The sequence below is a fragment of the Astatotilapia calliptera genome, chromosome 7 (assembly GCF_964374335.1).
Source record: "Astatotilapia calliptera chromosome 7, fAstCal68.1, whole genome shotgun sequence".
NCBI lineage: Eukaryota > Metazoa > Chordata > Actinopteri > Cichliformes > Cichlidae > Astatotilapia > Astatotilapia calliptera.
In genome coordinates, this window is record NC_137428.1 from 22734654 (window position 1) to 22759652 (window position 24999).

General features: G+C 37.7%; 1 long non-coding RNA gene across 1 annotated transcript; it reads left to right on the forward strand.

The window, feature by feature from the left end:
• Positions 1 to 253: 253 nt before the first annotated feature.
• On the forward strand, positions 254 to 4290 carry LOC145430008 (uncharacterized). Its single transcript, XR_013910383.1, has 2 exons — positions 254 to 391; positions 3565 to 4290. It is a non-coding gene; the product is annotated as an uncharacterized LOC145430008 (long non-coding RNA).
• The last annotated feature ends 20709 nt before the right edge of the window (positions 4291 to 24999 follow it).

A 24999-nucleotide genomic window follows, 5' to 3' on the forward strand; every position in this document is an offset into this window, starting at 1 on the left:
TTGCCTGCGGGATCCCCAGGTATATATATATATATATATTAGGGGTGCAACGATATTCGTATCGATATTGAACCGTTCGATACAGTGCTTTCGGTTCCGTACGCATATGTATCGAACAATACAACATTTGTAATTTATTTTATCAATTTTCCTTCTGACGATGCTGTCTGTGTGGAGCGCTCAGTGAATCTGTGTTCGACTACTCCGCCTAGGCTGCACTGTCGAGCGCAGATCCACTGAGCGCTCAACACAGACAGCATAGTCAGAAGGAAGAGCGCAGGGCAAGCTAGCGAGACAGAAGTTAAGCTCTCCTTGCAACAGGCAAATTGACCCTCATTCAGATCTGGCATTTGGAATTATTTTGGTTTTCATGTGACGTATGACCCTGAAGGTAAGCGAGTCATGGACTAAAGTAAAACAGTATGTTGGATGTGCCATGCAATGCTCAATTACATTGGTGTGAACTAGTGTGTTAGCGCAGTTAGCTCGTTAACGTGTTGGCCGTCTAGCCCCATGCACGGAGCGATCGGCGGTAGCTCGTTAACGGAGATTTGCCGTGTTGTGGCGTTAAGGTCATTTCAACGAGATTAACCTGAAAGCACTAGTGGGAACACAACGAATATGACTGCACATTTACACCGACATCATCCTAGTGCAAAGACAAAAACAACAAGCATGCTACTAACTTTAGCCGAGTCATTTAGACAGCTGTTAGCACATGATTCTCCTTATGCTGCTGAGAATATAGCCCAGAAGAAGCGTATAGTATAGCTTTTATTTTGGAAAGAGACATTTCTCTGTAATAAACTCTCTTTTCCAAAGATGAGTGATTCCTCAATCAGATACAGGGCTCGCAATATCGCTAGCCCGACGTCCCGGAGCTAGCGATTTTTTTCAGTCGGGCTACCAAAATCTATCTCTTCCCTGCCCGTCGGGCTATTGTAGGAAAAATATATGTCAATGCTTTTGCATTCTTTCAGAAATGTAGCTGGGTAATTATGTCATTGGCATCGGTGAGCCACTGTCAATATGTGACATATTGAAGTCGCGTTTGAATTTGCTCTTGTTTTTTTGCTTTCACTTTGCAATCGTGCGAACTGTGTATAGAGAGCGACAGCACTGATCTGTGAGTGATGATAATTTGTGCACCAATTCCTCTGACATCGTCTTATCAATCGTTAGCTTACTATGCAAACATGACAAGTGAAATCTCCCGCAGCAAGCTTAAACATGTGAGAGGTTGATCGCGCAGAGAATCGCTGAGCTTATGTGAGTGCGCGTGTAAAAGCATTTCAGTTCTGCTGAGCCAAATAAGACAGGTCAGGGTGAAGAAGTGACAGCCAAATAAAAGCTTACCACAAAACGGAGAAGTTATGACAAATCAGACTATAAGGCAAAAAGAAAGTGCAGCTTTATGGTTTCATGGACAAAATAATTTCTGTGGCTGCGATATGACGAGCTATATAACCAGGGCTGCACATAAGTGGTCCGCAGGTGCGCATTCGCTGTCAAAATAAAAAACGCGCACAAGGGTTAGGGTTAAATTTAAAAACTGTACTTTTGAGTTAAATATATATTTATAATTTTAATAAATGACAAATTAAAAATGCATGAACATTTTTTTTGTATCGAAAAAATATTGAACCGTGACACCAAAGTATCGAACCGAACCGAACCGTGAATTTTGTGTATCGTTGCACCCCTAATATATATATATATATATATATATATATATATATATATATATATATATATATATATATATATATGAGCACAAGATCCATAGAGGCTGGGGTCTATCACACCAGACAAGACCCCAGGTGCAGGCTGTGTAAAGATGCCCCAGAGGCAATCCAGCACATAACAGCAGGGTGCAAGATGCTAGCAGGCAAGGCATACATGGAACGCCATAACCAAGTGGCCGGCATAGTGTACAGGAACATCTGTGCTGAGTACAACCTGGAAGTCCCGAGGTCAAAATGGGAGATGCCCCCAAGGGTGGTGGAGAATGACCGAGCTAAGATCCTGTGGGACTTCCAGATACAGACAGACAAAATGGTGGTGGCTAACCAACCGGACATAGTGGTGGTAGACAAACAGAAGAAGACGGCCGTAGTGATCGATGTAGCGGTTCCGAATGACAGCAATATCAGGAAGAAGGAACACGAGAAGCTGGAGAAATACCAAGGGCTCAGAGAAGAGCTCGAGAGGATGTGGAGGGTGAAGGTAATGGTGGTCCCCGTGGTAATCGGAGCACTAGGTGCGGTGACTCCCAAGCTAGGCGAGTGGCTCCAGCAGATCCCGGGAATAACATCGGAGATCTCTGTCCAGAAGAGCGCAGTCCTGGGAACAGCTAAGATACTGCGCAGGACCCTCAAGCTCCCAGGCCCCTGGTAGAGGAGCCGAGCTTGAAGGATAAACCGCCCGCAGGGGCGTGCTGGGTGTGCTATAAATATATATATATATATATATATATATATATATACATATATATATACACACACACACACACACACACACATTATAAATTTGCTTGGATAATATGAAGAAGGTAATGTGTTTATCGCAACTGAAGGTCACACACAATGCATCCTGTAAAAAAGTGCCAAATGTAAACAGAAGTGTTGTCTGTTTACAAGAAAATATTCTACAGGGCACCTTGTGCTGCATTCTTTCACCGCAAGTCTTTGTTGGTGTATTCTTACTTGAATACATCAATTTATAACAGCCACATCTCAGTAAAGCAACCTTAAACTGGCTTAATGTGCACAAAATAATAATTTTAATAAAAGCACTACCTATGGTCAAAGTGGTGCAGTAATTGAAGGATATCACTAAACTGGTCACAGTAACTTCAAACAATAGGGACTACTTTGAGCCACCGATTGAGATTTTTACCTCATTTTGTGGTTCTGCTGCCGTTTGAATCGTTTGAAATAATGTTACAAATATTGTGACCTACTCTGAGTAACAGTCTGAATAAAATGAGCTTCAGTGAATGAAATTATGGTATTTAATTAGTCTGTTATCATACATTTTATTGGTACAGCCTGCTCACATAGCTTGCCTATATTGGCTCATGACTTGGGACCTTCTTTGCAAATGTGGTTATATCTGGGTCCAAACAGGACAATGTGACAGCATCTAGAAACACGAATACCTATAGTTTAAAATGCAGAATCCAGAAATCCGTGGGTGACATCTTAAAGTCAGTGTCCATGTTTAATGGATGGATGTGTTTGACGTGGATAGACAAGGATGCACACTAAATAAAAGCTTAGCTGGCCCCTGCTCTGGGTGGCTGCTCTGGATGTGGTACTCACCTTCTCCACCAGGGGGGGCGTCTGGACACCTGTGCCTATCTGCATCCTCACCCTCCATCTACTCACCTGGTGCTCATTCTGGCTGATTGCCCTTGATGCCATTTAAGGCCTCGGTGGAGTTTTGGTCCTAGCTGGATTGTTGTACTATTTTCAGTTAGTGTAGCCTGGCTCTCTGTAATATTCCTCCTTGTGCTTCCTGGCTCTCTGGCTTATTGTTGTTTTTCCATCTCCTCCATCACAGAACCTCCCTGGACTCCAGCCTGCCTTCCCTGGAAACCCTTTGGATTAGCGAGAGCATGAGTGAGGCACGGTGTGGACATCTGGACTGAATGTGTGGTTTTCATGAGCGGACTCAGAGGAGCGCGAGTGTGTCTGTTTCCCCAGCCCTGGATCTATACCCGGAATCCCTGGACCCCTTTGAACATACATATAAATTACCTCCTCAGCGTGACCTAGTCCGTCTAGGAGCATTTTAGGTCAACCATCAAGGAAACCACTGCCCTGAAACCTGAACTTGAGCTAGACTGTCCGTTTCCAGGAGTCCCCAAGATGAGAAAGCCAACAAAGACCTTCAAGATGTAGGCCACATATAACTCTACATACTCCACATATGACTACTCTTATGTATGGCATTGATCTAAATTTGGAAGCGATGGGCAAATGGTCCAATGGAGATGATCTCAAAAAGAAGAAGCCAAAAATCAGTCTTTGGATTTTTTTTTTTCACTGTAGTTGTAAAATATTTTAATTTAACTTTGTAATGAACCAAGGACTTAATCTACAAGTGAGGTTAGCTGTCTGTTGGTCTCTGTTACAGCTCCAATGTACTTCTTGGTAGATATACAGTGTTATAGAGATGCCACTGAAATAACCTGTAAAAATGATCAGACCAGGGTTAGCTGATGCATACTCATTAGTTAAACCAATGAAAAGTAACCTTTAAGTAAAAAATCTATTGACAGCTTGATTTATTTTTACTTTATTTGTATTTCAATGTATTTTTTGTCACTAATACAATTTATGATTGATTGCTTTAAGTCAGTTTAACCCTCTCGCTATCTAGATTAACGATCTGTAAACTAGCATAACTAATTAACGTACAAAATAATGACACATGTAGTAAAATTTTCAGGCAATATAAAATGCAACAAATTTTACATCATGAATAGAAACTGTAAGTTATTAAATTGTTAGGATATTTTTTTTATCCTGTCTTATATTATTTTATAGACGTTAGCCAATGACCACCCGGCCGGGATAGTTAAACCCTGAACACTTGCACTTAGCAATTTCATGCCATGCATATTCTTGCACATAAAGTAGTATTTTCATTTAGGAATGTTTGGCTTTGGCTGTCTCATATTATTATTATTATTTTTAACTGGTAATAAAACAGTCTGAAAACCTGTTTCAGCCTGGTTCTTTACACTGTTGCAGCTGTATTTTATTTGCTTCTGCCCTAGAACAACCTGCGGTGGAAAAACATCTGCAAGCTAAATATTGATGATCATGATTTTATCAACATCCAGTGAACATTGTTCTTATTTTTAATTTATGGAATGATGAAAAGTTCACAGCCTGATACATTTCTATGGAAGAAAAAAAAACCACTGGGTATGATACTCAATATCTGAACAGAAGGTGTAATGTGCAGAAGTTACCAGTGCTGTGGCAGCCTTAATGGCACTTGTTTAGACAGCTGGGTTTATTAAAATATTAGTTCCGCCTGATCTAGCCAAAAAAAATATAGTTAAGGCATTTTCTGTGCATCAGACTGTTCAGATTGTTGCACATCATACAAATAAAGGCAAAGAATCTCTCTCTCTGTCACATATGCACACGCATGCACACAGGCACATCTGAGGCATCTGATAGGTCCCAGAGTCATTCTGTAGCAATGATATAGCAACTCAATCATACAAAAGGAGTCATAACTTTGATATAATAACTATTTCTTTGTGACAATAACAACACAGACTCTTGCAACAGATGTTATTACCCTCACATATTACTGAGGTGTCCCCTAAAGACAAAGCAAAGCCAATAAGAGAAAGACCCTCCGATTCTTAATGGCATAGAAATAGAGGAGGAAAAAAACATGAAACATGAAAAAGAACATGAAAACATGAACGCTTTTGGATATTTGAAGAAAAGATAGTTCATTTTGATTGAGCAGCAGAAGTAAATAGAGACATGCCTAATGCCATTTAGTGTTTTTTTAAATAGTTTTTAATTTAATTTATTTTCATAAGAAGCGACATCAACCATGTTATTAATGGCTCTGAAAACTTTCAAATACTCAGCTTTTTTCACTTAACTGGATGCTAAATGGAGAGTTTAAGGTAAATGAAGTCAGACAAATATTTGCATTTTCTTAATCTGAATACACTGCAACTATTTGTTATGAATATTTTTGTTCCTTTTATTATACTTGGTTCTGATTAGAGCTCCACATGTAGCTCATGTGAAAATGAAACAGTGTGACAGCTTCTATCTGCACACTGGGTGAAATTGGTGCTTTTTGTTATTTGCCAGTGGTGACCAAAATTATTTTCTATACGCTGACACAGAAGTGGTGCATTCAAGGCTTTGCAATCATGTTCAGAACATATTAAATCCATTCTTTCCCATGGATCAAACAGTGACCCAAACAGTTCATAGAATACTCTGAGCTGGACATTCATAAAACATGCATTCTCTTGCAAGCTCTTGGCATATGTTCAGATCTAATAAATCATATGCTGTATATTTTATAGGCTAGGCCCATATTGAAGGATGTATTAAGGCCTTAAAAACTTAAAATGGAATCTGCTGCATGCTAAATATGGATTTAATCCAAAATGCTTGTGTGAGATCAAAAGCACTGACGTGTTACATACGTCTGAACATTTTCTAATCACTTTTTAATATGTTATATATTAAGAAATAATAAAATATGTTAGTCTCATACCTAAACCCCCATTATCTTTAAAAATGATTCATGCATGTGCACACATGCATGCAGGCACCCCTGCACACACACACACTTTAACAAATGAGCAATTTTCATTTTACAGCTGGCTTGATATTACCAGTAAACTGCCCACCTGCTATTGCCTCTATGTATTTCCAATTATTTTATATGTGAAAGAGGGCAAAGGGACAAATAGAGTGAAGACAAGAGAAAGAAAGAGTGTAGCAAGCCAAGACACTTTGTAATGCCATGGGCAGGTTATAAGGAAGATAAATAGTGTGACACCTTAATGGAGCCATATAGTTATCTTTTATGAATAAAGTGAGATTGCTTCATAAAAGGTACAGTACATGATTAATGATAGAAGTGAACCACTTGCATCGATCCTGGACATAAAAGGACTCTTGAGTATTTACAGCTGTTAATGTTGTAACAAATGGCATTATAAAAGTTGGATGTATTGTAAGTAAGTCCAATAAATTGCTGCAGACTTGGGAATTAGATTGGGCCTCTGGTGGCCATTGCTGTTACTGTGTTCTTTAGCTTTGAGAGAACGATTGCAGAAGAGAAACAAAAACATATCTGAAGAGAGAAGAACACTTTTGAATTCAACAGTACAACTTATACTGCTTATATGGGAAAGAAAAAAGCATGCGTTCTATGTCTTACATTACTTACATGCTCATTTACTCATAAATATGAGTATTTTTTCCCATACAAAATGATTAAATGATTTAATTGAGTAAACCAATGGCAGTTATTCCAAATGTATATTTTTGGTGAAATTGTTGGGTATTGAATGCCTTCTTAAAATGTGTCTCGAAGATTACAAAACTACAAAAAATGAAGCCTACATCTGCTCAGAAGTGACTTGTTAATGTTAAACAGATATTGTTTAAGTGATAGTCAAAAGAAAACTCAAAAGATAACCCAACGCAGTTGCCGAAGAAAAAGATGTGACCTAATTAGATAGAGATGAATGGCAGTTTTTGTCTGAGTTTTTTACATCTGTTCTTAGAATTACAAACAAATAAAAAAAAAGACACCTAAAAACATACAGATGGTAGGAGTAAACAGGAGTAAGCATAACATAAACAGACATATTTCAAAAGAATGACAGCTGATTAAATTATAAAGACTGCTTCACTATGAGCTGTTTGGATTTATTGTGGCTATTATGAGAGTCTGCTAATACTGATCAGCTGACACCTTGCACAGCTCTGCCAGAATTAATCCGGCTTTTGATGTTGATGAGACAAGTTTTAAATGGAAGACGAAGCAATGAGCCTGTAAAGGCAAAAAAATAGGAAAGTCCCTCTGACCATCTTACAGAGGCTCCAAGGAGTTTTATCTTGGTATTATTTTTGCTGTTTAGTTTCTTAACACATATTTATTCTGAAATAATTTTTTATTTCATATTTATTTTGAAAAGAAATAGTGTGCTGTTTCAAGACACACACTCACACACACACACGCACACACACACAGACACACACACACACAAGCCAACAAAACGCAGCATAAATAAATAGAAAAAAAATGCATTCTCTTTGCAGTGCTGATTTTCCAAATGTAAAACAAATTGTCATTCCACTGATTACAAACATATATATATATATATATATATATATATATATATATATATATATATATATATATATATATATATATAAATAATTTTTGTTTAAGTAATGTTAATAAAAATGAAATAAACTATATAAATATTCGAGTGTAACACAAAAGCACAGGATAGTAAATTACTCAAATTGACTCCACAAACTCTAAGGATTAAGTCTCGGCTGCCTCAGAATCAGCCTTTCTAAAGAATTCTGGACCACAGAGTCAGCTGCTTTCTCAGAGGAAAGCTGCTAGAATGATCCTAGTGCCATGATCTGATGGAGATTGATCAGTGTCAACACAATTTCACTGCTCTGGTTTTGTGACTTTTCTGGCCCTGGTCAACGTCTTAGCAAAACCACTATAGAAAAATCAAGAAATGTATTAGGTGAAAAAGTGGACTCTCTGCCGTTAGATATTAATCTCTTTTGTGATGGATTTTGCCAGTAAAAAATCTGCACGGAGTTCTAAGTATGGGTATGTGTTGGCAGAATATGGTGTCAGCTTTGTCACCCATGATGAATCCCACATGGCACTGCCCATTACTATCCATGACTCTGGAGTAAGATACAGCTGCCGTTGCCATTGCTGATGCAGCCAAAAAAGATGCATGTTCGTGCATGACAATTAAACTAGCAGATACAGTGGGGGGAATAATTATTTACTTCCCAATTGAATTTGTAAGTTTGCTCACTTACAAAAAAAACCCTACCCATTTTTATAGTAGTTTCATTTCAATGGAGAGAGACTTCGAAAAAATTGGAAGATATAAATTGAATTGGATGTCACTGAGTGAAGTATTTGATCCCCAAGCAAAACATGACTTAGTGCTTGGTGGAGAAACCCTTATTGGCAAGCACAGGGCTAAGACATTTGTTATAGTTGGTCACCAAGTCTGCAACATCTCACAAAAGATTCTGGCCAACTCCCCTTTACAGTAACTCTAAAAATCCATTAGGTTTCTTAGCTGCCACTTGGCAACTTGAAGCCATATAATGGGGATAACAAAACTCTTAGGATCTTAGAGGCTGTTAACAATAGAAAGTAAGTACCCACTCACCTCAGTATTATAGAAAAATACCTCTACTATATGGGCTTGCTAAATAGCAAAGTGACAGTATATTCTGTGGATTTAGCATGCAGTTTAGCTGACTTTTTGGAAGCTTTTAGCGGCTATAAGTTGCATTGTGATTTAAATACTTTTATTATGAGTAGTACAGTGGTACGATGGTTAGCATGCTATTGTTACCTCACAGCAATAAGGCCCTCACAGGTGCCTTTCTGTGTGGGGTTTGCATGTTCCCCATGTGTTTGTAGAAATTCTCTCTGGGTTCTCTGTGGCTTACATCCACAGTCCAAAGACATACAGTTAGTGGGGGTAAGTTAATAAGTGACTCTAACCTGGACATAGTTGTGAATGTGAGTATAAATGGGTGTATTTTTGTTTATGTTGGCACTGTGATTGGCTGGCGAACTTTTCAGGCTGTTAGCTAGCATTAACACAGTTATCACAGTAAATTAATTAGAACAGACACAGTTCCTGACTTTATAAGCTGTTGTTTATAGTCAAAGTTTTCTTCTATTTGGAGGATAATACTGCATATTGTCTATTTCCACATCATGGTTGTTATCAACTTGAATCATCCGAGAGGTACGGCTAGCACAATCCTGTACATTCTGATAACACAGAAGGTATTTTATCAGTATGTATGCCAAAACCATTCCAAAAAGCATCTAAAAACATATGTTAGAAAAAGATATTTACCTATGCTTAACTCTCCAAAAAAATAAAAGAAAATTTGCTATTTTTGATGAAATGTGGCCAAATCTAGGAAACTCTATTTCAATTTTATAATCAGATGTTATTTTCTTGCATTATTTTTATTTAGATACCGAAAGTTACTGACAATTACTCTACTGAACTAACGTCGTATTTTGCCAACACCTTATAGGTTGAATATGATATTAAATACCTTGTAAGACAGTTTTTTTGTTGCAATCTGTCACTGCCTTGTGTGATGGTGACCAATGAGAGGAGCTGTGGTTCAGATCAATGGTCCTTTGGATGGCCTGTTGAACCTGGATCAATAACTACTTGCTAAGTGAGGACTTGTTCTCTGATTTGGTGTTTCTCACTGTCAGACACTTACTCATAAGCTACATTCACTCTTTCAGCTGTCCACCCCCACACACACACAAGCGCGCGCCCACACACACACACACACACACACACACACACACACACACACACACATACACAATCCTATATCTAACTCTTTCTCTCTTGAGGCTAAATAGGCCGTCATTCTCTAGTGCAGCATAGTTAAGTCATCGTGATTTTTGACAGAGACATAAGGGGTTATTATCAGATGCCGGTCTTTTCTCTAGCAGTGTGAGACAAAGGTGCTTTTAATCATTACAGTGTTGCAGTTAACATACTAAATCTGGTCAAGTATAATTCTATATATACTAAAGTAAATCTCTCACATTATGAAGAGGTTCAGGAGCAGACTCAATCATAGTGTTTTGTTTGTCTTTTGACATTGTCTAACAACCACTGAAATTTTGCATCACACTTGTGTGCAAATATAATAAAAAGAGACTGCACATATAATTTTCTAACAGAATTGCCAGTGACCAAAAGACGTAAAGTAATAATTGAATCTGAGTTTTAGATTCTAACTATTAAATGCTAGGCTTCTAAGGCATAGGAAGGAGCAAACATCAGCATTTTATCCTGTAAACAGCAAGGACAGCAGGATGGCTGACTGCTGACAATAAACAGCTGACACTATAGGTTGCCATGCACTGATGTGCTCCCACTGCTATGTCTTGTTAGGTAAATCTCACACAGAACATCCTGCTCTTTTAAAAAGAGATGCATAATCCAAACTTTCAAAAAAGTGAGGGAGGTTAAATTTAATGTTATCAGGCCAGTGCTTCCTAATGACTTGAGAAGACCTTTGGATACCCAAAAATTTGCATTTCAGCTGTTAAGGTGATACTGTGCCCTTGCATGGGTCTGTGAACACCTGGAGAGAACTGGTAGTGTCATCAGCATTCTATTGTTTTACTGTCGCTGTGCTTTTACCACAGTACAACCTCATAAATCTGAATGTCACAGCTCAATAAAATTGATTCTGACTGAAGTAGCTAACCTAAGTCAGTTTGTTAATGAAAGAGAACGTGACTTGAGACTGCATCTGCACCAACACAGAGTTCTGCTCACAGTGTTGTGAGCTGTTATTGTAAGACTTATTTATCTTGCAAACAATGAGTGAAAAACATAACCAGGAAATGAGCCATATATAGAAATACTGCAATGAAATGGCATTTGTCTGTTGTATTTTTTAGGCTTCATTGAAAGGACATTAGCAGTTAATCTCTGTTAAGGCAAAAAAAAGTTACAACGGTTTGTTTGTTTTTTTCCGTGTGAAAATTTTGACTTTCTCTGATTTCGTGTTCATTTGTTTATGAAGATTTGACTGATGCATTCACTGAATCTGGTATGCCACACTTGTATTTATGGAAAGTCAATGAAAACAATTAGAGTAGAATAGAATAGAATAGAATAGAATAGAATAGAATAGAATAGAATAGAACAAATAATCTAAAGTTTATGTAGAACTGTAAATTCAATTTTCAATTCAATTCAGTTTATTTATATAGCACTCTTCACAGGATAAAAACCACAAAGTGCTTCACAGTAATATAAAAACAGAAATACATAAAATACATAAAAAAAATCTAACATAAAGCACAAATCTAATTAAAAGCCAATCTAAATAAATGAGTCTTAAGCTGCTTTTTAAAATAATAAATACAATCATGGCAATGTAATGATGGAGGGAGAGCATTCCACAACCTGGGGCCACCACTCCAAAAGATCTCCTCGGGTCTTAAAACGTGTTTGTGGGACTACCAACAGCCTTTGATTAGATGATCTCAGGCTGCAAGAGGGAGCGTGGGGTTTTAAAAGATCAGAAATGTAGGCAGGGGCATCACAATTCAAAGCTTTAAAAGTCAGTACTAAGATTTTAAAATAAATTCTAAAATGTGCTGGAAGCCAGTGTAATGAACGTAACACTGGTGTAATGTGCTCTCGTTTTCGTGTCTTAGTTAAAAGCCTTGCAGCAGCATTCTGGACTAACTGGAGACGGTCAAGATTCCTTTTGCTCAAACAAAGAAAAAGACTGTTACAATAATCTAAGTGAGATTAAATAAAAGCATGAATAACCATTTCTAACTCAGATTTAGACAACAAAGTTCACAGTTTGGAGATTTTTCTTAGCTGAAAAAGGCAATTCCTAATTAATTGGCGAGAGTGTTGTTCTAGGGACATGGCAGAATCAACGATCACACCGAGGTACCTGAGACTCAGGTGAACAGATGAGCCAAGAGAACCAAGATGCTGTTTGATTAAAGATATCTGGCTGTCAGGGGCAATAATTAATGTTTCTGACTTCTCAGAGTTCAACTCTAAGTAGCTGTCACCAAGCTACTGTTCAACGAAAGCTAAACATTTAATTAAAGAGGACAGTTTATGGACTTCCATCGGCTTAAAAGAGCAAATATCTGACTTTGACCAACACTTTGGGTCAAAGTTAAATACTTGAAGATGAAACATAGATGTAAGCAGTATCTTATTTTATCGTACAACAGCAATGCAATGCATGCCATTTTCATGAGTCATGGTAGTCATAGTCATTTAAATCTAATGTCTTATCTTTGCCGTATGGGAACACTGCTCCAATGGGAATGCGATCTCAGAAATGCAGTGATAAATGTTAAAGTCTTCTCTGAATCATTTATGCAACATAAAAATTGTACACTACAGATTTTTACAAGCACGCTTTTGTATTGTTGTCTATGTATAATTGAGCCCTGACCTCCAATAATGAAAGAATAGCACATTCAGTGCCGTCATTTAGGTTTTTCATTTCAAGTCAGAAACTCCATGCACAAAATCATCTTCACCATGACCCATTGTGAATGTCTCACTGTGTTCTGAACTCACGCTGTTGCATCTACCTGCCCTCAACCCATGAACACTGTGTGCATCCCGAACCTCATATCCACCCTATTTTGTATTCCGAGGACAACACTCCACGGACACAATCTCCAACCAAGAGAGCTATTGATTTGAACCGTACTATATTGATCTTTCACTTCTTTTGGCATGAAAAACTACTTTTCTATCCTCTGGCTCTCTGGTTCCATTCATACAGTTTCATTCCCAATTGAGACATTTGTGTTTCACCCTGTCTCAGTCTTCTCTTACTTCATTTGTGAGTTTAATATGAGATTTATGTTATCCATTGAGCTTTCTCCAAGACAGTAAAATGCTTAGCCAATGCTCTGTTACACTGTGGCTGTGAGTTGTGTTTGAAAACAGCACTGCGTATGGGTCACAGAGTCCTGAACATTGTACCATTATGCCTATTAGAGAGAAAAACACGAGTTAGAGAAAATTCACAGAAAGATTCTGCAAAAATCAGATTCAGATCTTAACATGACACCACATTGACTTTTGAAACAAGTATCCACAGAGAGACCCAATCCCATGTTCAACAATCAAAATGCACACAAAACTCCACTAACAGCCACCAAAATCTGTTTCGCTGACAGTATCACGACATCAGTCACAGGGACTTAAAAGTCAAAGTTATTTCATGCACATCAGTGGGCTTTCAAATCATAAAAAACATATTGTTTTGTAGCCACTTAGAGAGCATTGATGTGCAAATCACCCCTCAGAAACTCTACTGAATACTAAGATGTCCACTTTCCATTAAGTAAATAGAAAAAAGTACAGTAGAAAATCTGATCTTCTGTGTGTGTATGTGGGGTGGGGTGGAAGGCTGGGGTATTGGTGGCAAACATCCTTTGGTCCAGTATTCCAGTATTTCCATCATTCTTTTCAAAGCACTTCAAAACTAGCTAGGGAGAAACAACTTCAAAAGAGAGTCACTCCCCACTGCATTCATCTCTTGACTCTTTGATTGTTAGCTATTCTAGCCATGTATGAGGGATTGTAGAAGCTATAAAAAAAATTATGACCTCATGTTTTATTCACGGCTTCTCCATTTTCATAAGATAAGGGGTGTCATTGTTGAACCAGCGCAAAGTTAGCAGAGCTTTTTGTGTGAATGTTTCACCTTCAGCTTTTGCAAGCTACCTTACTTTTCTAATCACAACTGTGTGATGATCTTGGTGGAATAGTGTGAAACAAGAAGGCAAAAAGGGCAGACAAGATAAAGCGCTATTAGGAGCCCTATTAGGGATAAGCATCACTTAAAGTGTTTGTGATATCTTTAATGGGTTAATTGGACATCAACTGCCCAACGTGCCCCATCTATGAAGAAGTGTTTGCATCTGTTTTTTCCTTCACTCATTCATAAAGGTTTTCCTTCAATTTTCCAAATTTGTATATTGTATATTTAATATGACTGCCAAAAAAATTTCTTTTATGTTTTATTCTTTGCGGCCTCTGTGTTATTTTATATTACAATTCAGCATATGCAGCAACATACATGTACTTTATAATGAACCTTGGGTCCCATGAGAAAAAAAGACCTCAACCATTCTACTAAATAAAATCATAAAAGGGACAAAATCAGTGAAACTAATAATCTGCTTCTATGGGCAAAGGTCCCAATAGTGACCACCATCACATAGGCTTTTACCTTGACTCTGACCCCAACTCACACCCACATTGAGCATTTGCTCAAAAATGCCTCTTCATGGCTCTTGTTCTGACTCTTCTAGTCAGTCTACAAGGATCTTGTCAGTTTTTCCTTTTTTTCTTTTTTACTGAGGCTGAGGCTGGAGTATGGCATTGTCCCTTTAGTGGAGAGCAACAAAAGGTAGATTGCATTGCTGAAGAGAGTGCAAAAAAAGGGCCCTCAGGATCATCTTCAGAAACCGCACCCCAGCACTGCAACCTCTTTCTCTTCAGAGCAGAAGGGAACGGGCAGCCATTCAGCTGGTAAAAGAGATGACACAAGCACAACATCCACTTCATGACTTGCTCCCACAGACAAGATCAGACAATACAAACAGACTATTATGGAGTGGCAAAAATATTACACACATCCAGTGCAGAACAAACAGGCTGAAAGCTACAGTCCTGCCTACAGTGATCAGACTGGACAATACACAACCGAAACAAAAAAAAGTGGGATGGCTCAAGTGATAAAATTAATTCATAGGTGCATGTATGTGTATATACATATAATAATTGTATGGTGTACATTCAGAATATTTGGAAGAAATGTTATTTTTTTCTAATGTTGAGTTCATATCTCACAGTGCATATAAACCACTTATATGCAAACCCATAATAATTAAATATCTATGCATTAAGTCATACATGCATATGGCAAAGAGAAACATGTTGCTACCCTAAACAGATTTGAAATACATGGACTTTCTACACCATGAGGTCAGTGGGGAACACAGCAAAGGGCTACATGAAATGACTTGCACAGTATTCTGCGGTGCTGTACCTGGATCTGATTGCTTGTGCTGATATATTTAGCCTGACATTTACGATAGCCTCACTGTATTCCCTAATTATTGAACAATTTCAGCATAAAATCTGATTTAGCAGTTCAAATGAAGCTGCCTGAAGTCATTTGGCTCTGGCCAAGACTTATCTCCTCTGGTGGTTTTATTCATTTGTTTTGCTATATTTTCTTCTTTTGTCAACCTTCCCACTGTACTCCACAGATTCAGCACCGGAGTCTCTGTGGCAAGCGATCAGTTTAATGACAGAGCAACATTGCCCCCTGTTGGTTGAGAATGAGAACACCTTAACTCAGCACGGACACAGAAATAATATGCATGCTGAAACCACCCGTCTTCACTTTGTAGTGCTGCAGCTTTTTATTGTTTACAGTTGGTCATTGCCCTTGTCTTCACACCCATTATAATACTGTATAACATGGTTGCCCTAGCATCTTAAGCAAGTACAAAACCAGTACAATGACACTTTCACTGCATAGTAATTCCAGCTTGAGTGAGAATACATAAATTATTTAGAATATTATATGGGATTTGGCTTGAATGCTTCAATGAATTATGCAAAATGTTCAACAAATAGACTTAATACATGCATCATGCATGTGAATGCATGGCACAGCATGTTTTATAATTGCTGTTTTCTTGTTCATCACTACCACTGTGTGTAATTGCTGTTACTGCTGGTCACATTTGAAAGGTAAAATCTCTCAGTTGCAATCTACATATTGGTGTACAAAATATTGGTAGTGTTCAACATTACTACCCTTCATTTCACCAGGTCCACTTCACCAGATGCTATTTCCCCCCACAAATGGGGAATAATGTGCGATGCTTCACACTGTCCCATTTCCCAAACCCTTCAACACTGTTTTGACCAGCCAAGTGTTTACAGCTTGACTTCTCATGACCCCTCTCCAGTCTTCCCTCAAAAACATATATTACTTTACAAGGAATGTTTGAAGAGTGTGTAAGCAAAGAATCAAAATGGGTTTTCCGTTGTATCAACCAGGTCTCTTATATTTTTGATATCTGCAGCTGAGCAACTATAATTATTTCCAAGACATCTGTTAGAATGTACATTTTTTATCTACCTTTCATGTGTTATATATTTAAAATGAATTCACTCAACTAAACTCCTTACATAATTTGTTTTTTATTATTTAGACTACTCAAATGCAAAATAAGAACATTTACTTAACACTTTAATGAAATACAGCTGAAAGAATTCATCTAAAGATATTTTGCTATGTAGTATTTCTTTTATCTTTGTCAATGTCATTTGATTTTTTTCCACTGAATAAAAAAAGGAAGGTAAAATTACATTTGCAGATGCACAGTGCTCAGAATAAATAGTAAGTGCCTCTGCCAAAGCTCTTTCCCACTTCCTGTTCCCTCCAACCAGCATTAAAATAAACAGTGGTTTATATATTGTGGTTAAGCCAGCATATCTTTAGAATAAGCATATTAAAAACCTGATTTTCGTTAAACCTTATAGTGTCATTTTGTCTGTTATTTTGAGTCCAAAGCCAGCAGTTACACAACATCCTGCCATGATGCACGTAGAAAATGTTGCAAAACATATGGCATGTCACACATCACATTTATGGTTTTGTTGGGTTTGTTGAAGGCCTTGTCTAAGTTCATACAAATTCACTGAACTAATGCTGAACTAATGTGGCCAGCAGCAAAGTGAGTGCTTGATTTATTGCATATTCTATATGAGTCAGCTGGTGTTATACTGAGGAGATAATCCAAGTGGATAAATGTGCTCAAGCTGGTAGTTGGTCCTCTTCATGGCTGCAGCTCCCCCAGCCAACTCTAGCATGGCCTACAGAGGCTGTAATGCTTAGAGCTTATACAACACAAAACGTGATACTAATAATAATGTTAATACTAAGACTACTAACATTAGTTTGTTGTTGTTTATGTATACATCAAACTCCTCTCACCTGAACATACAGTAAGTTGATGTGGTTTGATTTTTTACTTGTCAAAAGACTGAGAAATCCTTCGTGTGATTGTATAAAAGCATTCCAACAAACTAGTAGAAAAACAAAAACAAGTAAACATCATCACATGCCACTCTTGCAGATTACCAGCAACATTTTCATCATATGTGATATATTGGATTTTCTGTTCATTTTTGTTTTTGCAAGTCATTTTTGCGAGTTATGTAAAATTTAAGTTCAGAAAAAAAGTAGCAGGAAAAAAAAAAGAAAAAAAAGTAGCAGTAGTCGTCATTGGATCTTGCATGAACTCCAACTGCTTCTCTCGTTTTTCTAAAGTGTAGGTTTTCAGAGTGCAACCTGCAGAGTAGTGGTGCAGCCTACATGCGGAGAGAGATTTCAGGAAAAAGTCCAACCAGAGTTATCTTTAAAGCTACATAAATGCAAGTCAGCACTGACATGAAGAAGCAGGTGTGTGTACTTGCAGTATACGAACACTGAAGACAAAACATGGCACTAAATATAACGTAAATCCATAAGTAACCTGAACTGACCTCCTATTGGTCAAATATTTAAGTGCAAAAATTGTAAATTAAATATTGTACATTGGTCTGTATATGTATGTATGTGTGTATATATATATATATATATATATATATATATATATATATTTTTTTTTTTTTTTTTTTTTTAATTTTTTTATTTTTGCACTACTAGATAGAATGAGCCACTAGATACCTATAGAAATGCCCAGTCATGGAATAATAATGTGATTTATGCATTTCATTTGTGCTGCGATCACTCACATGTTGGATTCCTCAGCTGGCACTCATTCATCAAAACCTTGAGTATGTACCAGACATCAGTAAGACTTTGAAACCATTATTATCATTCAGACATCATTTTTGTTTATGAAGAGAAGCAAATTCATTAACAAGAAAGGTAGACTTTACTCCCCTGTTTGGTGAGGATTTTCTATTAAAGTACACAAATGTGGACATTTTAATAATTAAATATAATCTAGACGGAGCTTTTTCCTAGGTTTGTTGTAACGTTGCATGTTTTGCATCTCAATTATCTTTCTCTGTATGACTGCTCTCTCCAACTGAAAACAAGCATTTGTAATGCAGATGTTGTCTTGTTTATTCTGCCTGTCAAATAAACTCATGAGAAGAAGATGAGCATTTGCCCTCTGCCAAACTTTAACTTATCACTCCATCACAAGCTAAAAATCCAACAGAAAATGAGAGAAAGTAAACTCGGATTTTTTGCACAAATTTATCTTCTAGTACAAAAAATCCAAACAAGAAAACAAAAATGAAAGAGAGAGCAGCGTCACGGCATTCCTAAAGTCATCACTGTTAATGAATGTAAAAATAGATTATTGGGAAAAAATTTTCTGGATCCTGCCTCCCAGAAGGGAAAGAAAATCTCTCTACACACACACGTAAACGCGCGCACACACACACAAAATGCACATTTAGTCACAGCATTAATTATCAGTTATTCTAATTGGGCCCTGTGTCCATCTAATTAGTTTGAAGCAATAGATTTTACAGCAGGCAGTGTGTGGGAGGGTCATGTCAGGTTCTGCAAATTAGGTCTGGGGTCTTGGAGTATATCCCAGAATTCATCATGACTAGATGAAAGAGATACAGTAGCTCTCTAATAATCTTTGCACCATTACTAACTCTGGTCCTTTCCCTCTCCCTCATTTGAAATCCTGTACCGTACATCATTTCTGTGTCAGGTGAAGAGGAGTTACATAAGCTCATGTGAACTGAGCAACATGAGATCTAATGTTAATGGCAGAGCTCACTTACAGTGAAGAACTAGCCCTGAAGAAAAACATATCCTACCTTGTTACACGCTGTGCTTTAGAATGAAGCTATTTTATTGTGTTATAATCATCATTATACTTTCTTTTTCTTTGTTATCCAAACTTTACAACTGTAGATGAATGTTCAACAATGCTAAAAGTAGCAGAAGATAACGGATTGTGCAATACAGATAAAACAAGACTTTCATAAAAGTGAGATTTAATTGAGTCAGTGATTTTAATCTTGCACTTAGCTATCTTAGAGTTGCAGTGTCTCGATAGCATCACCTTTGGCCTTTAGATAAGACCAAGGATCCGATAGTATAACTGTGTTGCAGGATTCTAAATAAAGATTAAATGAATCGAAATGTATGCACAGGACATAACCTCAGTTTCAGTGGTAAATCACCACCATCCACACTAACTGATTTGAATAGTAGGCAATGACAAGAAGAAAGAGCTGTTCTTTTTAAATTTGTATAATTAGTTTTAGTAGACAAGTCTATAACAACACATAGTACATAACCATTTCTTGGTTTGGGAAACTTAAATAGAAATATTCGCTTTATGGCTGCTAGTAAAGGCTTCAGACCAACCATAATCCTGAATTGGATAAACACAAGAAGATGGATGGCAGATTTAAAATAGCTATCAGAAAATATAAACAAGAAAAAAAAATCTCATCTTACTTATTTATTAACATAAAGTAACCAATGTTTCCTGGCCAAACTCATTTCTGTAGTCCAGTGCTGCACAATGAATTGCATCAGCTCCATAATGGATGGAAATTGTATGACTAGAGGAAAGAGGAAGCACTTTCAGATGCAGTTAAGAATAGTCAATAGATCTTACCCAGTGCAACACTGAACTAAGTTTTGTAACTTCAACAGCAATATTACATTTTTAATATTAAAAAAAGAAGCAGTGTATATTAATGAATTTTAAAAAACTGCAACTTATAAGAATGATAAATTATCTCTTTCCTCTGACGCAAGTTAAAATGAATATTTACGTACTTTCTCTTACATTGTTGACGACGGTAAGATTCTTTACAGTGTAAAATAGTTTCAAACTTTTAATTGGATTTTGTGGTGTAGATTGGCAAAACGTAATACAGTCGGTTCATTTTTTGCTTTTCAATTTTCAGTTTTCAAGGATTAAACAAATAAAAAAGCAAAACAAAGGGAATGTTTGCGAATGCCCAGAGTTTCACATTCTTTTTCAGAAAAACTTCAACTCCATTAGGGTTCAAGTGCAACAAGCTTAAATGCTATAATAAAACATGCCTGAGGGAAGGAATATATTGCACTGCTCATAATGGTGGTGACAGATGGATAGGGGCAACAGAGGAGGCAAAACTGAAAGTAATGGCAGTAAGCAAGGCCAGAGTAATGACAGTAAGGCCATCCTTCTGACCTTGCCTGACTGTCCCACCTACTCTGTCCATCACCAATGGGACTAACGGATGGGTGAGTCAGTGGGCCAGGATGTGGATGGTAAACAGGGGTGACAGCTGACCTGGCAGCACTTAATGGGAATGATGGAGGAGGATATGAAAATAGGGTGGGGTCATCCAGAGGTAGATTTTCTAACACTTGGAGTCTGTCAGTAAAGCCCAGGCCTGTCAGTGATGTGGGACCTGTTCGTGAATGACAACAGTCTATGGCTCCAGTGTAGCGAAGACATGAATAAGATCCATAGTCCTACTGCAACAGATATAGAATACCAGAACAGGAAGACGCTGGAGACTCACTGCCTTCACAGAAAAAAACTTCAGATGGTTCAAGCAGAGACTTAAGTTATGCTGTGTAACTAAATATCTTTATTATACTATCATCGCGTGGGGCAATTTTTGTGACCTCACTGCAAGCTTTATTTTAGGGATGCATGGTTCTCAAAGGACAGACACTACAAATACATGATTTTATAGAATACAATGATGTAGAGTAGCAGAATATAAAGTATTTCAAATGAGCTCAACATTAAATATCTCCATATAACACTGATGGGAAACATTTTTTCTTCAGAATAAGTGCTTTTACATTTGAAAGTTTGTATACACTTTGCCCGTGACAAGGTTGTATGTGTAGTGTGGTGTTTTCATAGTGTTTTGTTGTAACCTAGCAAAAAGAGTGGTTCTAAAAAGCTCCTCCAGGACTCCTGGTTGTCAGACAATAGTAAATATTTAGATGATAGCTACAGGAGTCATAATATTATACAAGTCTTAAGCCAGGAATGAGTACAGAAAGGTGAAGACGTTAAGGAAGAGTGCAGCAAGCTGACCTCCTATGTTTGTTATTCTATAAAAAAGGAGGATGATGTCATTGTCTCTGCTTGTCTTTCTGTAAAAGTCACCGTACGCCACTTCTGTGCAGCATATGTTACTGTCCTGTTTCATAAATAATGTTTACCACACCAGTACTGCAGCAACTCCGACAGGACTCGCCCACCCCTCATTCACACATTATGTTATGCTCTCAAGTTGATTCATTGCTTTTGAATTCACTCAAAAACATTTTCCAACAGCAAGTGGAGGACAATGCACTTTATGGGGGAAAATGATGGTTTATTTTAACCAGTGAACTCAACAACAAACCTTAAAAATGTGTTAAATTAATTTAAACATTTATTTACCTGTGATTGTTAGATAACTTTTCTTGCCTCCTTATCTTTTTCATATGTCAAATCCTCCCTGACTTTTCTTTTCTTTTCCCGTGCATCAGTCAGAGAGCTGACATGCTATTGTGAAAAATAAAGTTCAGAGGTCCTCTGTGGAGGACAAGAACAAAAATGCTTTTTAGTGAACAAAGTGCTGATGCTGCTATAAAAACTCACCTAGCTGTTCCTTGGGGGGTTCACTCAGTAGAAGGAATCTGCAGATTAAACTGAAATACTCATAATTACATCCCAACACACTTATCTTCACTAATTTCATAAAATGAACAAGTGCTGATGGAAGCTATTTTGGAGAGCCATAAAATGTGTTGCGGTCCATCCCACACATGTGTTACATCATTTCACAAATTAGGGGAACTGATTTGAAGTTTCTGTACTTTGAACTAAAAAAGACTTATCAGTAGCCGTCTGTACACATTTGCTGGGATGTGTGCTCCGCACCCACTAAACCAATTTGTGAGACGATATTTGCTCTGTGCTTAAGTGCGTTGTGTTGGTGTGTGTGTGGTTGTGTTTTTGTCCTCCAGGTGTAACCCAGTTTCTAATTGAGGAGCTCTTTGTTTACACCTGCAGAACTGGGGCAGTCTCCAGATAACTTAAACTAATCAATTAGCAAAGATAGCGCAGGAAAGCACTGCCAGCAGAGCTCTCAGGACTGTTTCCACTTCATACAAATAAGCAAAAAGAACAAGAAGTAGTTCTAGTTTCGTGACTTTGTTGATTTTGTGACACAGCTTTTTTTAGCCGCAGCTGTACACGGGGAAATGTCCGATGGTTCAGCACTTTGGTCCAGACCGCGATTTCACAACAGCTAGATGGATTGCTGTGACATTTAGCACCGACACTGCATTGCTCCTCGAGGATAAATTGTCCTGATTTCGGCGATTCCTGTCTTTTCTTTTAGTGCCACCATGTGGATCACAACTTCTCATTTACTTATTTATTTGATTTTTCTTCGTGGGGGTGAAATGCAGATATCCATGGTGCGCAGAGGATAAATCCTAATGACTTTAGTGATCCTCCCCTGACATTTCCTCTAATGCCAGCATGTGGTTGACATTTGTGGGTTTGTTCAAAACAAGCACTGGGTAGGCCTGATTAATTTTCATTAACAAATGGCTGATTTTCAAAAGGTATATCATACATGAAAAGTAGACGGTTGGATGCAGTCATGATTACTCCTCGTGCTAATACACAAAATCTCATCATACGCTTAGTTCACAAGCTCCTGCTGTATGCCCACCCACCCACTTTAGAAAACATATATCCATGCTCATGCTATTCCTGTGGCACCCATGGGATCTCAATCCCATTTCAGCCCTCTAACTGTGGTGAGTGTTGCTTGCACAGGTCATTAAACTGTTAGTGCTTCACACCCACTCATTTATGCACATTTACAGACTGATCTGTATAACCACAGTCTTTTATAGCTGGCTTTACAGGGGTCAGCTTAAATATTTGAAGCAGAAAGCAGTGTTCATCTTCCTTCACAATCCAAATTTACTCTTCTTAGCCAGGATTCACACTATCAGGCTGGAACTTTAAGGCTGGGCTTTGGCACACAGCTACACCCCACTGCCATTATTTAAACCCAGCATTAACACCTAACTCAAAGTGGGAGGCAGACTTCAATCATTTTCTGACATGACAAAATAATCCACCACCTTTGCCAGAGCAGGGGAACGGTGACACAAAAGGTCAAGTTCTTTGGTCATTATGCCAGGGAAATCTGTTTATCCATCTCTGTCTAGGTGCAGTGGACGTTCAGTTGTTGTCTATCAAATTCAATTTCAAGAGAGTAAGATGCTGCCACGGCATTCAGGTCGGAGCAATTTCCTCAGCAATAAATCTCATATAACCAACCACAGTGCGTTTAAAAGCTCTCCACTAGCTCATAATGATGCCGTTTTCCTTTCCATACCCTTGTTTGGGTTGCTACTTGCAGCTCTCTACCACCTTACTGAATACACTAAAATCAATCAGTCCCATGTGATGTCTTGTTACTGTTTGCCCATTAAAGGCAGACAGTGTTCAATGAAATCTATCAACAAAAGAGGTCATGTCTGCAAAACTATGGCTTATTCTCTATGGGCTCGCAGAGGAGCTCTTCACAGTGTCAGCACTTTCACTATAACAGGACAGCAAAGCTTGTCAGATTTGCCATTTAGGCTAATCTTTGTAGCCAACTATTCAAACAGGAAATCATTATGACAGACTGACTAAAATGTCAGATTTACACAGAAGGGAAAGGGGGAAATTGCCCAAATGCAAATTGCTCTAAGGGTGGTGAATGTGGCAGTGACTTGATGTAAGCTTTAAAGTATGGATTAGAGACAGGAACAGCTGAACTTGAACAGCAATTTAAGGATTGAGTATCATTAGAAACATAATAAAGATAATGTTTAGTTTTACCAGTTGGAGACTAAAGACTAGGAATACAGATTCTTAGAATCATGGAAGAGAAGCAAAAAACTTTTAAAAAAGAGTAGGACGTTGAAATACTGATTATCAGCATGTTTACACTTATGTGCCTGGAGCCAGCATTTAATCTAAAGGATGCAGCGGATAGAAATGACTCGATTGGGAAATAATTTGCACATCATCTGCAAAGGCCATATCATATGAATCCAGCTTATTTCTGGGATTAAAATTTAGAAATATACTTTACTAATGCGTTAAATTATTCATCCCTTGAAGGTAATATAGAAACTGTTGGTGGAAAATGACTAATGAGCTGTTATTTGAGTGTATAAAGATGATTCTGTGTGGTATCAGCAACCAAAAGCAAAAAAAAGAGTAAAAAAACAAAACAAAAACAAATGAAAAACGTGCACACAAGATTACTTTATAGTCCCTGCAAATAAAACTGAGTTTTTTGCAGTGCAAAAATAGCCTTGGTTATGTGATACTGAAAATTACGGAGTTTAAAAACTGAACTGTGCAGTATAGTTTTTAGTGTGCGTCAGTTCTGATATGTGTATTTAAGTTGATTTAAACGAGAAACAGAAACTCACAGAGAGACTGACTTTGCAAGCAACTATGCTTGGGTTTCATTTCATTTATCATTACTATCTCTTTGTTTGTCCTACTTTCCAGCTTTCATCTTTTCCTTTGTTATTTTACTCTGTTGCTGCTTCTCTT